Source organism: Cydia pomonella, chromosome 18, assembly GCF_033807575.1.
Source record: "Cydia pomonella isolate Wapato2018A chromosome 18, ilCydPomo1, whole genome shotgun sequence".
NCBI classification, from domain to species: domain Eukaryota; kingdom Metazoa; phylum Arthropoda; class Insecta; order Lepidoptera; family Tortricidae; genus Cydia; species Cydia pomonella.
In genome coordinates this window covers 11,217,860-11,233,849 of record NC_084720.1, presented here as the reverse complement: position 1 = coordinate 11,233,849, position 15,990 = coordinate 11,217,860, and the positions used below count along the sequence as shown (strand labels likewise).

The 15,990-nt window shown below is 35.6% G+C and overlaps 1 protein-coding gene and 1 long non-coding RNA gene across 9 annotated transcripts in view; one reads left to right on the top strand and one right to left on the bottom strand.

Annotated features, from left to right (window-relative positions):
- Positions 1–15,990, bottom strand: part of LOC133527392 (potassium/sodium hyperpolarization-activated cyclic nucleotide-gated channel 2) — a 292,754-nt gene that overhangs the window by 228,107 nt on the left and 48,657 nt on the right. The gene's annotated exons all lie outside the window — the stretch shown is intronic.
- The window catches only part of LOC133527413 (uncharacterized), a 152,706-nt gene continuing 139,684 nt past the window's right edge, over positions 2,969–15,990 (top strand). Inside the window, exon 1 of the long non-coding RNA XR_009800882.1 lies at positions 2,969–6,269. This is a non-coding gene — a long non-coding RNA (uncharacterized LOC133527413). The remainder of the gene's footprint in view (positions 6,270–15,990) is intronic.

The window sequence follows — 15,990 nt, the reverse complement described above, 5'->3', positions numbered from 1 at the left end:
AGTTCCTGTGTTTCAGGCAGAATAGGACAATATTAATTAATTTGTAATTATTCACTTAATTATAATTATAAATAGTACACAATAAAAATCTTATCAAATATTATATCAAAGTACAGTAAGTAATCATTTTACGACTATTAGTAAGTTATCTGTATCATCGTATGTCATATTTTGAAGGGCGCGCATAACATGGTATGCATTTTTTTTAATGTTGTTATTATTATGAATAGTTGGTTACAAGCTTATTTGCATAAGGACGTTATTACAGACTAGAACAAACTACGTAAAGAAACTTTTCAAAAACAATCATAATTTTATAGTCAGTATAATTTTTTCAACAAATAAATTGAGTAGGTATGTACGAGTATATATGGACCAATATCCAACGCCAATTATCGAGAAACGGTGTTTGGCATTCGACAATAATACCGGCAACTAGATATTTGCAACGACAAAACGGAACTATTGGAAAATAAACATGCAGCCAATATCGCCGCAAGCCAGGCGGAAGCGACTGAAAAATAAAGTAAGGAAAAAAAAATGAAGTTTGTGGAATACAATTTGAACTAACTAGCGCTGCGGACGCGGCTCGGCAGTGACTGATGGTCATCTAAAAGCGTTTTATTGCGCAATTTAGCGACAAAACTGTATTTACGGCCTCATTTACGACACTAAATACTTTTAGTAAATAATTTCAAGTTTCGTAGTTCTATGTAAGCGTTTAATTTTAGCTAAGAATCCACGAGTGCTAGTTGCACTTTTGTATACAGTATACATTAAGAAGTTTAGAGTGATATGGAAATGCCTCTAATCTGAACATATTCACAAAAAGTTAATGAAAATATGTAGCGGCGATCTTTTTGTTATTTTAGGACCTTTTAAGTTTCAAAATTAGTTAATTTTAAATTTTTCGTTCATATGCTGCGCTTATGTTTATATTAGCCGAGATAAATAACAAGGTTTGGCCGTATCTGAAAGCCTGCGACAATAACTGAAGGCTACATGTAAATGGCAGAGTAGGAATATAATATAACACGAGGGGTAACCGCCACTGTATCATGTTAATGTCATGGGCAGACTCCTAACACGGACTCCTCCCATTCACTGTATTATGTACCCCGCGTCCATGAGTAAAACATCAACATTGGCTTCTTGAAATTAAAGTGCTTGAAGAATCTGAATTGGGAGTTATGCTTTTGCATTCTACCCCGTCAAAAACGGTTTGAGTGCGCCATTAGTTTAAATTAAAAAACCTAAAGGACTACTAATTAGTATAAAGTCCTAGTTAGTAGTATAAAGGCTACTAGATAACTTTTATTCTTATTACCTAATCAGCTTAAGTCAATTTTTAATTAGCTTAGTCCTTAGAGTACATACTTCGTTACACGTCAGCACTTACATACGTTAATAGAAAAATATTTCAAATGATTCATAGCGCGAGGCATTAATCATTAAATTTATTTACTAGTACCCACTTACTAAAATAAAAATTGAATTGACGTTTCCATTAATGCCTGCCTTTGAACGTTTTATCAAAACATTAATCCGTCTTACTCTACACCGAACTACATGCAATTATGCAGCTCCACAGAAGTCTACTGTAATCTTGGATACAAGCAAGCACCCGCGGGACACAATGATGGACTCGAATAAAACTTTTCTTACGTAGAGAGACATTTATTCGACTGTTTGCGCCACTCTTGGGTGAAGTTGTTTTCTGATTTACTTTCTCATTTTTTTTTACATGTATGTGAATTGACAACTAGACATAACGTTGATATAACACTTAATTCAACTTAATCCTAAAAAAATCTTAATGATCTCCTAAATAAATATTTTTTCGCACCAAAATGTATGAATACCGGTGTTTAGTTCTTAATTAATATTATACGAAATTCGACCTTGAGTTAAATTAGATTAGAATTTCAATTTTAGAGCTGAATAGAGGGTCTGATTTATTATAACTGTACGGAAACCAATGTCTTCGATAACCAATGAATGGGCACACGCACACTGTTAATCGTCGTGTACTATTACCGAACGGGATAACTGCCCTTAATTAGGCCCGGGGCGGGAGACGAAATAGATGGCCTCCGTTTCCTTGGGGCAAAGACTAGTAAATAATAAATACTGTACAAAGTCACATAGGTACCTCATTACCTTTGTTAACGATGCCACTTAGAGAGAACCCGGGCCACCGCAACGAAGGTTTACTAGCTGTCGAATTTATTCGTGTTAAGCTTGAAGCAATCTACAAAAATGATGATTAACGAAACTTTGAATGGAAATTAAACGTCTTTATTCTATACTTGTCTGTATTCACAGCCTAGTTCGGCAATTCTAGTTAGTGGCAAACGGAGAGGAACTTGAACGTGCTTAATCTTGGCCGGGCACCCTTTGCGGACCTCCCTATTCACTAAATACTTCGTCGACAGTGAACTGATTCCTAGTATAGCTTGCTACGATCTTCGTAACAATAATAATGTAATCGGAGGTCACAATAATACTGGTCTAATTGAGGCGAAGTGGTCGGCAAAAATGGTGAATAACTGTGAGCGAGCTGTGTATATCTTTCTTGTATATAAATAATGAGCCTATTATGAGTATTTATTTTGGTTATTGGTAGTGTGTTAGCGGGATAGTAAGAAAATATTCAGGAATGATTCTCAAATATGTTTGCATTCAGATGCTAGTTTTCAGCTGATGAAGGTACCCAAGTAATAATGGCTAACACGCTGTAACTTTTCATCATCATCATCATCATTTAAGAGCATGGCTCTTGTCGGTGGAGTAGACGCCAGTTTTCGCGGTCCTCGGCCAAGTTCTTTAGGTCCCTGTAAGACATGACATTTACTTTTCCTTTTAGTTGCTGCGTGTAACTTGCTCGTGGTTTTCCTCTTCCTCTTCTACCTTCGATCTTGCCTTCCAAAATAGTTTTAAAGAAAGTGTCGTGTCTTATCAAGTAACTTTTATACATTTTTAATTGGCTTCACTGCGTATATTTGTGTCCTTTCAATCTTGTAACTAAAATTTGAACCACTTCCCGGTATCTGATCGGTATCAGTTGAAATTTGGAGACTTTCTATAATTTCGATGACGATGCGATAATATGCTAATATAGTGCTGATCTAACGATGCAATTGGAACGGGATTCTAGTATGGATAAACACAAACACATTGAGTCTAGGTTCATTAGACAGGACTCAAGAAGTACTTGATAGACATGCGACTGAGAAGAAGAACAGTTAGCAATAGAAGTGTGTCTCAATTTTTTACGGTAACATGTTTTCAGTTGGAGTCCATCGCTCTCATACGAACAATACGTTCAATTTTTACTATCTTCCGTATTCAATACAATACAATTTGATATTTAATAACACTCTTTATTGTACAACTTGCTTTATTTTATAAGCTATGCTAAAAAAAACTACAAATATCAAATATCAAACATTTATTCAGCAATTAGGCCACAGGGGCACTTTTAATTGTCCATTTTTACAAACATTAAAAATTACAAAAAACAATTACAAATATGGAATCCATGAAATAATATATACTTTATTAGAGATGTATACTGTCTTCAGCTGTCAAAAATAAACTATGATAAACAAATAAGACCAACAAATACTAAAATTCTTCTACTTATCTACCTATTTTGAATTATATATTTACTTATTTACATTTTGTACTCTTTATTTCGTGGCTAGAAGTAAATGTCGGAACATTTCTTGTAACCAAGAAAACTTATTAAATTTAGATGATTGACAAAGATGTTGCGGAACTTTCAAAAATATTGTTTATCTCAATTTCCTTAGCTTGAAATATTTCACATTTTTCTTTTAAGGAGCAGACAAAACTCAATTAAGTTATTACAACGGGCGACTTCATTTAATTATAAGTATTCCTGCGCGGCTATTTCTATTGCTTGCCGTGCGCAGTCGAGCATAACTTTTAGTAAATCCAGTATAATAGCAGCCTCTACATTCGTCAAAACTATGCGTAGCATGAGGTCTAATCATACTGGTTTGCCTTCAGGAAGTGATTGGATTTCAGGGTCTGAAGATGGCAGACGTCCTGTTAACTGTTAGGAACAAAACGGGAACTGTCCATTCCATCTGCTATTTTTTTCACTTTTGTTTCGCCTCATTCTTGTTTTGGACTATTAAATATTATTAATTTGAATTAAGTTACAATGTTTTGTAGGTACGTGATGTCCCTTCCGAAATACAGATTTATTTGAATACATGATATATTCTTCATACATCTGCATAAGACATAATAAGAAGACTAGGAATACAGAAGGCTAGGTTTCCCATCATTAAAAAAAACACGGTTAAAAACTAGAGGCACTTATCAAATATTTTAGGCACAAAAGCAGGCACAGAAAAGTGCATAAAAGACGTATGATATTTATGCGCCTGTGAGGTGTATTATGATCGTAATAACAGGTGAATAATAATTTGATCTGGATTTGTTATGGATTTGAGGTATCTGACAGTGTAAAAGTGTAATTTCTTCAACCAGACACATAACTTTTGACACTTGCAGATCATATCCGTAACAAATCCAGGGGAAATCAATAAGAGTGAGGCCACACTAGTGCGTTGCATTGCGTTTGCATCGCATTAATGTGGCTTGCCATAAAAAATATATGTAAAGCGACGCAGCGTTGACGCTGCGACGACGCTTGCGACGTAACAGCGCGACGCAACGCAACGCAACGCTACAGTGTGGCCTCACTCTAAGCTGATATTACAATCAGAATAGGCGTTCAGAGCAAGAGAAAGGAAACTCATTATTTTGCCGTAGCATAGGTACTACGAGAATGCTTTTAGTTAAACCTGAAAAACAAGTGCTACGGCCGGCGCGCCGAACTCCAAGGATTTGGTTCGTTTTTATCGTAAATAGTTTACCAGTTGCATTAGGAATGTAGGGAGAAATTTTAGCGATAGTAGGTACAGTCAGCATCAAAAGTAGCGGATGAAATAACGTTTCATAAGTAACTACCATTCTGTAACAGCTTAACAAAAAGTGATTTCTTTAATATAGAACAACTAAGACTGTAAAAGATATAATCTTGAACGAGAATTTTAGAAATTTATCTATATTTGGAAAAGTTATCCGGAATATCAGATACTTTTGGCGCGTTGTTTCATCCGCTACTTCTGATGCTGACTGTACCTACATTCAAACAAATACCAGGGATTATAACTAGATATTGTCACTAACACATTCTGAACTAATTTCTTTAATAAGTAATTTATATTTACGAGTATTACGACGTTTTCAATCTTAGTACTTTTTCTTCAACACTATTTTATGGTAAAGAGATAATATGGAGATCACCCATGAATTGAAATTAGGGTGCCAAATATAAATAAATGAAAATGTCTTTAGTTGACACTGAATTATCATATACATGTAATACAAGTATTATTTGTTTCACAAAAGCCAGAATAACGAGCAAATTCATCTAAATTGACACGTTTACATGTTATTACGTATAAACTTACGGACAGCCTAATGAACTTGTAGCTAACGAATATTACCGTCGGACGGAAACTTTACTCGTATTTAGCTGGACCTTTACGTACTTAGTAAAGTACATCGTTTTAGTGTATGGGAGTTTGTAACTCTGCAGCCCCTGTTCAAATAAACTGCTTGCTTGGTCGAGGTTACAAATGGAGTTACATTCGGACGTTAGGTTCTATAAGTACAGTAGAGTACTTACTTACAGACAGATACAGAGATAGCCCCCTTTGCTTACGAACTTAATCTTAATCACATTCCTGATTACATCCTAAATTAGCAAGGGGTTCGCTTGACAAGTCATTGGCGTAATCGACGATACGACACGCTACCGTTTACCTACCTAGTCTATGAAAATGACTACCACCTGACTTTTCTATACTGAATAAATCTATCTGTTATGAAAAACATGTCAGTTGCATGTAGTCAAACTTTTAACCACTTAATTAACCAAGTATAACATCTCAACACTAACTGTATAATAAATGTTTCCTTGGTATGTAAGACTAATTTTACATGTAGTGTACGTAGCTGTGATTATTTTAAAGTCATAAGATGTTTTAAATTAATTTTTTCGGAAATAATTAGTTAAAATCTTTAACATAACTAGGTCAGCAGTGTCAGCATGGTTCCATTTTTATCACTTGTCACTATGCCCGTCACTTTCGCACTTACATACTTGTTAGAACGTGACAGGAATGGTGACAAATGATAAAGACCCGACCATCTTAGCCCTACAGGTCAGATCATAATAACTAATATAGATTTAACTGATATATTTGAATTCTTAACATAACTCATGTTTACATAAATATTAACTTAATAAGAATCATGACAACGCAAAGCTAGGAATACTAAATAAGAAGATCCCTGCATTAAACTTAAATCATATTGAATTTCAATTCGTATAACAAATGAGATCGGTAAATAATACTCGCCACTTACACTACTTTTCTCGGGCATAGGCGATTTCTTCGGGATCCCCGGGGTGCCGGCTTACACTCAATCTCCCTCCAAGCCTTCACGTTATTTTAGGACCCCTACGACAATTTACTATCATTTTGTTCATAAATTGTTCATTTTGTTCGAATTAAATAAGATACGTTTTATTTTTTAAATAGAAACGCGCTTCAGCCGGAAATTGTTAATTGAAAAAGGTAATTTATTTTGCGATCGAGCCGTCAGTTTGATGAGTTTGTATAATGAAGGCCTTGCTGTAGACATTTGTGTCTGAGTAATGAGGGTATTGTGTCGGCTTAAAATATTATACGCGAAACATCCATATTAAATGATGGAAATCGCTATTTATGATCAGATCAATAACGTACCTTTTGCGAAACGCTTAAAATTACTATTTTTGAAGGCACATATACGAAAACGTGAACGTATCTTCATTTGTATACCTTCAGTAACGGAGAGCTGTTATGAGTTAATCCAACTCCGGATTGGATTATCAACCTTTCAGCACCTGGCCGGAATTTATGGCTTCCAGTGCTTAAGCATTCTAAATATGTTCGTTTGTGTCAACCATGTGTTCGTATTCGTATAGGTACCAAATATTCTCTTATAATAAACATAGATGCGAAACAGGCTTTATCTGAAACAGGCTAGATTGCTAATTATTATATACTTTCCATAAATACTACCCAATTAAAAAAATTATTACGTAAATACCTATTTGTCCCACCAGTTTTCATACTGATTGAACGCTGCCCTCAACCAATGGTTCCTTGCCATCTCAGATCGATCATAGATACTGTCGGCGGTCGGCGCGGCGTTAATACGCAAACGCATACTTTAGAAATGTACTTTCGTTATAAGTAAATACTTAAGTGTCATCAGCAGCGCCGGGGTCCCCACCCGGGCTGACGAGCAATTAATCAATTATCGCAGTTGATTAGGCAAGTCAGCTTGTCGCCGCAACGAGTTTTGTCACGGATTCATTTAATACGAGTATTTGATGTTTTAATGATACTCTGAACAGATTCTGTAAAATACACCTATTATTGCAAATACCTACGTGATCTCATTAGTATATTTCTTATACTGTATATATATTAATAAGAAGGCTAAAACACATACATACAGATACAAGCATTTTAACAGTGCAGATCTAAGCATATTACGTTTGGTGCTGATTGAAGAGGTTGCCAATAAAATTGGCCAAGTGCGAGTCAGACTCGCACAGGAAAGGTTCCGTACCATTATCTATGAAAACGGTCACCCATCCAAGTACTGACCCCGCCCGACGTTGCTTAACTTCGGTGATTGGATGAGAACCTCGAGATTGGAAAGAAATATTTATTTTATTCTGTTTTTAGTATTTGTTGTTATAGCGTAACTATCACATTTCATGAGATATAGCCTGGTGACAGACGGACGGACGGACGGACAGCGGAGTCTCATTACCTAATGGGGTCCCGTTTGACCCTTTGGGTACGGAACCCTAAAAACACGTCTGTTTTGGACTAATTTCATGAACTTAAGTATTTTGACTAAATTAGATACCCAACAGATACAAACCGCTTGATCGCACTTTTAAAGCGGAGATGAATGAAACGAGTTCACCAGTTTTATTCGATTTCTTTGATCCCACAGACGGCGCTTTGTGGTTACTTTTGTTTCGAAATTCGCTCCATTCGAGCCCAACTCCCACATATAGGAGAAACACTCTGGTCACACTGTGTTCTATTACTTGTCTTTCGATTGTCGCTTCGTGTATCGATTCAGTTGTAATTTCAAGCTAGCCTGAATAGTCGAGTTGTGTTGCAGGTCGAGTCGTTTTAGTTACAATACTACAAAGGTGTTAATGTCGTGTTTTAACATCCTTCCTTAAACGAGGCACCGCATAACACATAATAAGTACGGACAACCTTTTACGCGATAAGTATTTGTAGGTACGTAATTTAGTTTTTTTTTATGTGATGAATAGGCATCGGAGATTTCATCGAACGATAAGATGCTAATGAGGTATAGAGTAGATAATTAACATTATAATTAAAGTCATACTCATACTCATCCTCATACTCATTCAGTTATTTTAACACATTTTGCCCTGCAATGTTTTTGTTTAAAGTCATCTAAATTTAAAATTGTTATATGTATGTCGAAGTAGCATCATGTTGAGTTGACTTAATTTAGCCAAATACCTGAACAGTAAGATGGGAAAGTACCTTAAGTACCTACTCATAAAACCGTTTTACGTGTAAAAACGCACATTTCAAAGTCATCGTAGGTATATAATATTACAATCAATAGTAGGTGATGTTTTTTTTATTGTCAGACAGTCATTCATATCTGTAAGATATTTATTCGTAATCCACTTATTTACACTACTTTAGAATATGTTAATCCGACCACAGACAGTAGGATTATTGCCCTGTTTATAGCGTATTTTATAAGACGACCGGTTTGGCCTAATGGGTAGTGACCCTGCCTACGAAGCAGATGGTCCCGGGTTCAAATCCTGGTAAGGGCATTTATTCGTGTGATGAGCATGGATATTTGTTCCTGAGTCATGGGTGTTTCTATGTATTTAAGTATTTATATATTATATATATCGTTGTCTAAGTACCCTCAACACAAGCCTTATTGAGCTTACTATGGGACTTAGTCAATTTGTGTAATAATGTCCTATAATATTTATTTATTTATTATTTATAAGCGTGTTTAACGTTTATTTAACCTTTGTAACGCCTCTCGCAAAATATTGATGTGACCTTTAGTGCCTAGGAACCGATTTCGAACTAACAATTTTTAACTTCAGTTGATATTGACTTGACATTACTTGCATCCCGCGCGTATCGACGAGCGAGATGCACGATGAATAACGTCAATTCAAGTTAGATTTTCAAAGTTCGTATTCGGCTTTAGGATTTCATGGCGCAATAACAGCGTACATCAGAAAAAAAACTATTATTATCTCACAGAAGGTCAATTTACAATAGGTATTTTATAAATAATTTTGTTTTAGATGTACGTATAATAATTATGTTCTTCATGGTACATATCTATTTATAGGCTGTATTGTCGATTTTAAAACCCTCTTCATATGTATTTTAGTTGAGCTAATAGGCAAATCACGCAACCGCACCTTCTATGCATTCCAACAATCATACTCTGCAAAGCACATTCGATTGTGGTCAATTTGCCTACTGTGGTGTGGTTTTGTCCGTCGTTGAATACAGAATTTTCTTAAAACGGGTTGTTACATCATCGATTATTTACTCGTATCTTGATTCGGTGACAAAATAAGAAAAATACTAAATCGTTAAAAAATGCTTAAATTACTATGAAAATAACTGCGGCAAATTAACGTCAAAGTTATATATAATAGGTATGTAAAAGGCACTAGTTGCTTTTACACTCTAACTTATAGAAGTGCGTGAATATGACATATATTCATTACTCGTATATATCGATATTGAATGTTTGTGCTTAAATACAATCCATTGTCGGACTCAGTTGGAACAGGCCAAGTTTACAAACTTGTTTGTCCCGAGTTTTGCATCGACGTGCCGCCCAACATAACTTGCCTCTAACTTAAGGGTAAACACTTAACGAATGTTTTTTTTATTATCTACTTATGCTGCATATATAGTTATCAGTAAGATGTCTTTCGGGTGACGATCACAGGTTCAACAATCCTGCTGTAGCTTTGACGCGAGCGATGTCACTGTCAATCTCCTTGTTAAAGAGACTGACGATCGATGCCGCATCTCTGTAGCGATAAGAACGATCAGTCCATCACATGTCAAAATTGTCCTTGACATCGTCCGTGTCAACGCAGCTGTAACGCTGAAACAGAAACATCGCTGCAGTCGTATTGCGGTATATTAAAAACCCATCCGTAGGAAGCAGGCGTCCTTCAAAACACAAACAACAAGGGCATTACGTTAACCAAGACCCTGAAGCCGCTGAATAAAATTAGCATTCACCACTGGCCTGTATTGCGCCACCTTTATCACTGTCATCCCGCACTGCTCATTTCTCTCCAGACAAACCTATCGTATTATCATAAACTCGACATTACTAACTTGGCTATAGGAGCATATCACTAGAACAAAGGGGCACGCTTGTTTTAAATGGTCGAACTATCTTTTATTGTGGCTATAGTTTATAAACACGCCGTACGTGACGCTACAGCTGCACAGAGCATGTTTCTTCTCGTCAACTGTAATGGTTGAATTAAGATTTCGTATAACGAACTATTTTTGCGTACTTTTCATGTATATGCCTCCCAACTCAATTATAATATTTATTTCGATACTCTGCAGCTGACTATTAAAAAAGTATACCAATCACGTGCCGGCGCGCCCCTATAGAAAAGACTAAACGGACGCGGGGCGGGACGAAATAGTCACGAGTTTATATCTTTGGTACTACATATTTGTTTACTGAGATACTTGCCAATTTTCATTAATTATTTAGGTTTTATAGTAAAAATAGTTTTATTTTAGATGACTCGTAGAAAAGATATTGTATACAATAGTGATATAAGTAAACAAGCTTTTCTATCTCGTACCTTACTTATGCAACTCAGCAAGCTTCGTTGCTTAAACACGGTACTCGACTGAAAAGCTCTATTATATCACGATTGTATAAAATACTATTTATAACGAGCCAAAAGAAGCGCATTATCTTATCGTTTAAGAGTATCTCTTTTAGGTTACTCCCTATTTCTAGCCAGACATCAGTTCTGTGAAACAAAAACATTCTATGGCTATACCTGCTCATATGTGTCAAGCTTTTCGTCTTCCATGCACTGTCTTGTGCATAACTGGCAACATCTGGACATCTTAGTGCGATCGATACTGAAGAGCTGGCCGTGTATTCCGATTGCTGAGAGAGCGCAGGCGAGACAAATGAGCCAGCTACCATAACAAGTTTAACTCGTGATCAATTTGGTTGGTAAGTGAAAAATAAATAGCAGAATAAAGTAATAAATAAATAAATAAATAAATAAATAAATATTATAGGACATTATTACACAAATTGACTAATTCACAAATAAAACTAATTTACTTGCCTCACCGTAAAAACTGGGGGTATATATTTATCTCGTATGTTCGGTTGTAATGTATGTAATGAGTAATGACAATGACAACGTCAATTTAGTATGAAGCATTTTCGAGGCTCAATAAAACAGGCATTAGCGCTTATTTTTATTTAACAATGTATTGCTTTTATGCAGTTTAACCCATGTAACTTGCATCATATGTAATATCGCAATTATACGCGAGTAATGATAATTAAACCCAAATGAGAAAATCAAAATAGATATCTAGTTATACGTGTTCAACTGGGGTCCAGGATCGATTTCAGAAAATATAGTCACCATTTAAACCAGTATGAAATTGGAATAACACCAAGCTTTATTCCAGTATATCACGAGTAAACTTTCTCTCCGGGATATAGCCCGCTCTGGCCCCGATCCAGGGAAAACCAACCACGGAACATAGGTATCCAATAGAATAGTGTCGACAATTTAGTGCTCTCTGGTCCTGAAAGATATACGCTGCGTCTATAAATTTGTTGAAACGAAAATGAAGAGTCTTGCTAGGGATTGCAAACCGGATTGGTTTTCAACGGATTTTGGCCGTAGTCCGGCCGGATCCGGCCGGACCGGATCTGGTTTGGTATAGTGATATAAAAGTTAATTAAATGACATATTTTTCTAGTTTTTTGCGTAATACGTATTACTAAATCTATAATTTGAAGTTAATAAATAACTTCTTAACAATAAAATAGAACTTGGCAGTAAAAACTGTCACAATGTCAATATCACTTTAAAAACAAAAATTTTAAATCGGTAGTTTATTATATTTAACCATTCAAAAGTGCTCAAATTTTTGTTTACAATTATAAATTTGCTTAGTTTCCAAAGCCTGATAATGGGATGTGGAGTGAGAATTGGAGCTCCTTGAAAGGACAAGTTTTCGTAACTGTTCTTTGATTGAATTGTTTGTAGAGTCTGTTCGGAAAGAGAAGAGTCGTGGAATGTATTGGGCCCCATACATTCCACGACTCTTCAATTTCCTCACAAACTCTAACGTTGACATCCATTCTAGCATAGAGAAATAAGAATTACATAGATTGCTCACTCCATACATCAGTTTTGGTACCAAAACGCTTATTATTTTCGTAGTCGACATCTAGCATCGAGTAGCGGAACTCTCAGGACTGCTACTCGACAATAGATATCGCGGCAAACAAAAAGTCTAATGCTCAACGATTTTCCGCTAATATTATAACCAGAGTAACCGGAACTCTATTTTCAACTCCTACGCTTACTATTATTTATTACTTTTAACGAAGATATTTTACTTTTAACCAATTATGATATTAAATGCGTTCTAGTATTATCTTGCTCTAATTTATTTGTCCGAAAAAGTAGTAGACTGTATGACTTAAAAAGATTGTACTTTTTTTAATTTATGGAAAAGTATATTGGTCAAATTATAAGGAACAACACACGACACGACGATCTCATGCGAAAAATAATAGAATGTAGGATTGAAAACCATCGCGGAAAGGGAAAGTTACATAGATCAAATATAGAATTGGCTGGACGTAGAGTAGCATGTACCAAGAGATGAAGGAAATTGCATAAGATTGGATGAAATTGTAAAGACAAGAGATTCTCTCTTAAATTTGATTAGAAAAGAATCTATATTTTATCATATATATACATATATCGGAGAAAACTAAAGATTATCAATATTATCATATATTCTTCATTCACACATATTGATGAGCCCAACTGTAGTCGGTTAATCTCCTATCACAACATTATGACACGATATGAACCTTCTCTTTAGCATAAATTACAAATGCCTTCCATGGCATCTCCATCCTTTCATTTTTCCTTCTATTAAAGTATTTATGTAATCGTCATTTATCGTGCCACCAACATGAAAGAAGAAGAAATCCTCTTCTGTTCCCAGTCATCGTCATAATAAATATATTTTTATCTTACTAAATTTAAACTTTTTCATTCGTTTTTTGTTCTGTTCAACGTCATACCTCGTATCCGTTGCCTTTTCTTCATCTGAAACGCACAGCGCGTGCTGTATTTAGGCGTTTTTTTATTATACCGGATCCGGTAGCTCCTGAAAAGTGCCGGATCCGGCCGGATTACCGGATCCGCCGGACCGGATTGCAATCCCTAAGTCTTGCGTATTGTGTTTCTATTTTTATAGTTTTATTATATATTTTACAGTACATATGGTGCTACTTTATAGCACTAGTGCGAAAATTAGCATATTATGTTACTGTGTCGAACATTTAAAGGGACATATGTACTGTAAAACGTTGTACGATACATGTGCGAATAGGTAATTCGCAACTCGTGTCGATTTAAAACACTCCCTTCGGTCGTGTTTTAATTTATCGCCACTCGTTTCGAATTTCCTATTTTTCGCACTTGTATCGTAATGTACTAATTTAGTAAAATCAAAAGGTGTGAGGTAAATCCCTTATGTTTTGTAAAACAAGAGAGTGTTTTAATGATGTACTTGCAAAAAATGGATAGCTAGATAAAAATAAACATCAGTTAGTATTTTTGATGATAAAATGTAAAAATCGAGTAAACCAATTCAAATTGAACTCTATCAGTTTCTTAATAAAGCGAAAGCGGATAAAAATGTATGCAAATATTATCGTTGAGCAAACTTCAAGTGCCTTTGATGGCTATTATAAGACCTGCATAATCTGCCTGCGCTTATGCCCTTGATCTAGTCTCTTAAACTATATAGTTTAAACAGTTGTTAATAAATGTACCTAATTGTTAGTGGTAAATTGTTTGTGGTCAGCCCACTGGTCAATGTAGATATCCTTAGTAAAGCCTTTCTCAAGTAGAAGACGTATTTAACTAGACAGATATCATATGAAATTCACTAACATATTTTATAAAATGAAATATATCACAAATACTACCCGAATCTGCACTTTAGTAGATGATTTCTTCGCGATAAATTATGTATTCATGTCAAGTGAATCGGCCGCATTTCAACCATTTACAATATAACGTTACCAAACAACCAATTCAAGTGGTTTGATAATTAAAAACTGAATATTGGAAATCGGCTAACATTTCACTCCATAGTTGGTAGATAACATGTTTTGGCCCCTTGCCAGTAGCTGCATCTAGGTCGTGCGATAGTTCGCCAGTATTTTTATACAATTCCACTGAGGTAGTGGGCTTTCCATCAAATTAATGACAGCTGGAATGCTATATGAAGCCAAGGGTCTCTTTGATATTCAGGTTTCCGTTGCTGCATTGCTACACCTGGATAGTTTCTGGCAACGTTTATTGCCCATATGGAAAGGAAGTTAAAAAGTAGTTTATAAAAAAATGTGATGTAATAATTTCACCTGGGGCTAGTTTCATGAAAGCTTGTAAATTGTAAGTAGTAAGTATATAGATGTATTAGTATTTTTTCAATAAGATAAAGTAGTGACTATGTAAGTATACGAGCGAAGTGTGTTTGCATGTTGTGATCATCAGGGATGTCACGGATGTCACAATCTTCACATTCGCGCGCGAATGCAAATTCGAATGTCTAGGATGCGAATGTCCGAATGTAAATACGAATGTTAGGGAATATGTAGTTGTTATTATCAATCCTAATTAGAAAAAAATCTGTTAGTACATAAAACATAGTAGCCTTAGAACGGGATGTTATAAAATACTATTTCCTACTCCTCTACTGTTATCTATCTGTCATTTATGCATTCATTAACACGAATATAAGAACATACATAATGATTTCAAGAAAAGTCTATATTGTCTATTCCTCATAAAAGCTCTTGTGCTTTTATAAGCTATAACGTTACTGCGATTAATGGCTACCAACCTAACAAAACCAAAACGAATACAGTTTTAAACTAAGTGCATTGCTGTCAACTTACAAAATATTCATTTGGTTGCATAGTAAAAATAATTACTTCATAAGTCAGAAACACGCATGTGACACCCGTAATATAGCAACACCCATAGACTACGAAGACCGCTTAGCGTTGCTTGTTAGTCTCCGTAGGCTACGGTGGCCAAAATTGAGAAAAAACTGTCCAAAAAATTAATTTAGCAAGTAGCAAGTACCAGGGCCTTATGAGTTACGAGGAGGTGTCGCTGACCGGCCGGCCGCGGCCCGGGGCGGGCCGGGCGCGTATCAAGGTATGCTCGCGCGTCTTGGCTATATACTTTTGCTGTAATTTGTTTACCTAAATTAAGATTTATTTTTGTTGACTCGTAGGAAAAATATTGTATGCAACGTTGTATAAGTAGGTCAAAAAATTCTCGTGGCGTATTACTAACTGTGTAAAATGTGTCCCCCCCCCCCCCCCGTTACTTCTAAAATAACAGAATGAAAATTCTAAAAAATATATATGATATACATTACCATGCATGGGCGAGTCCGACTCGCACTTGGCCGCTTTTTTTTCTTTTAAGTGATCTGA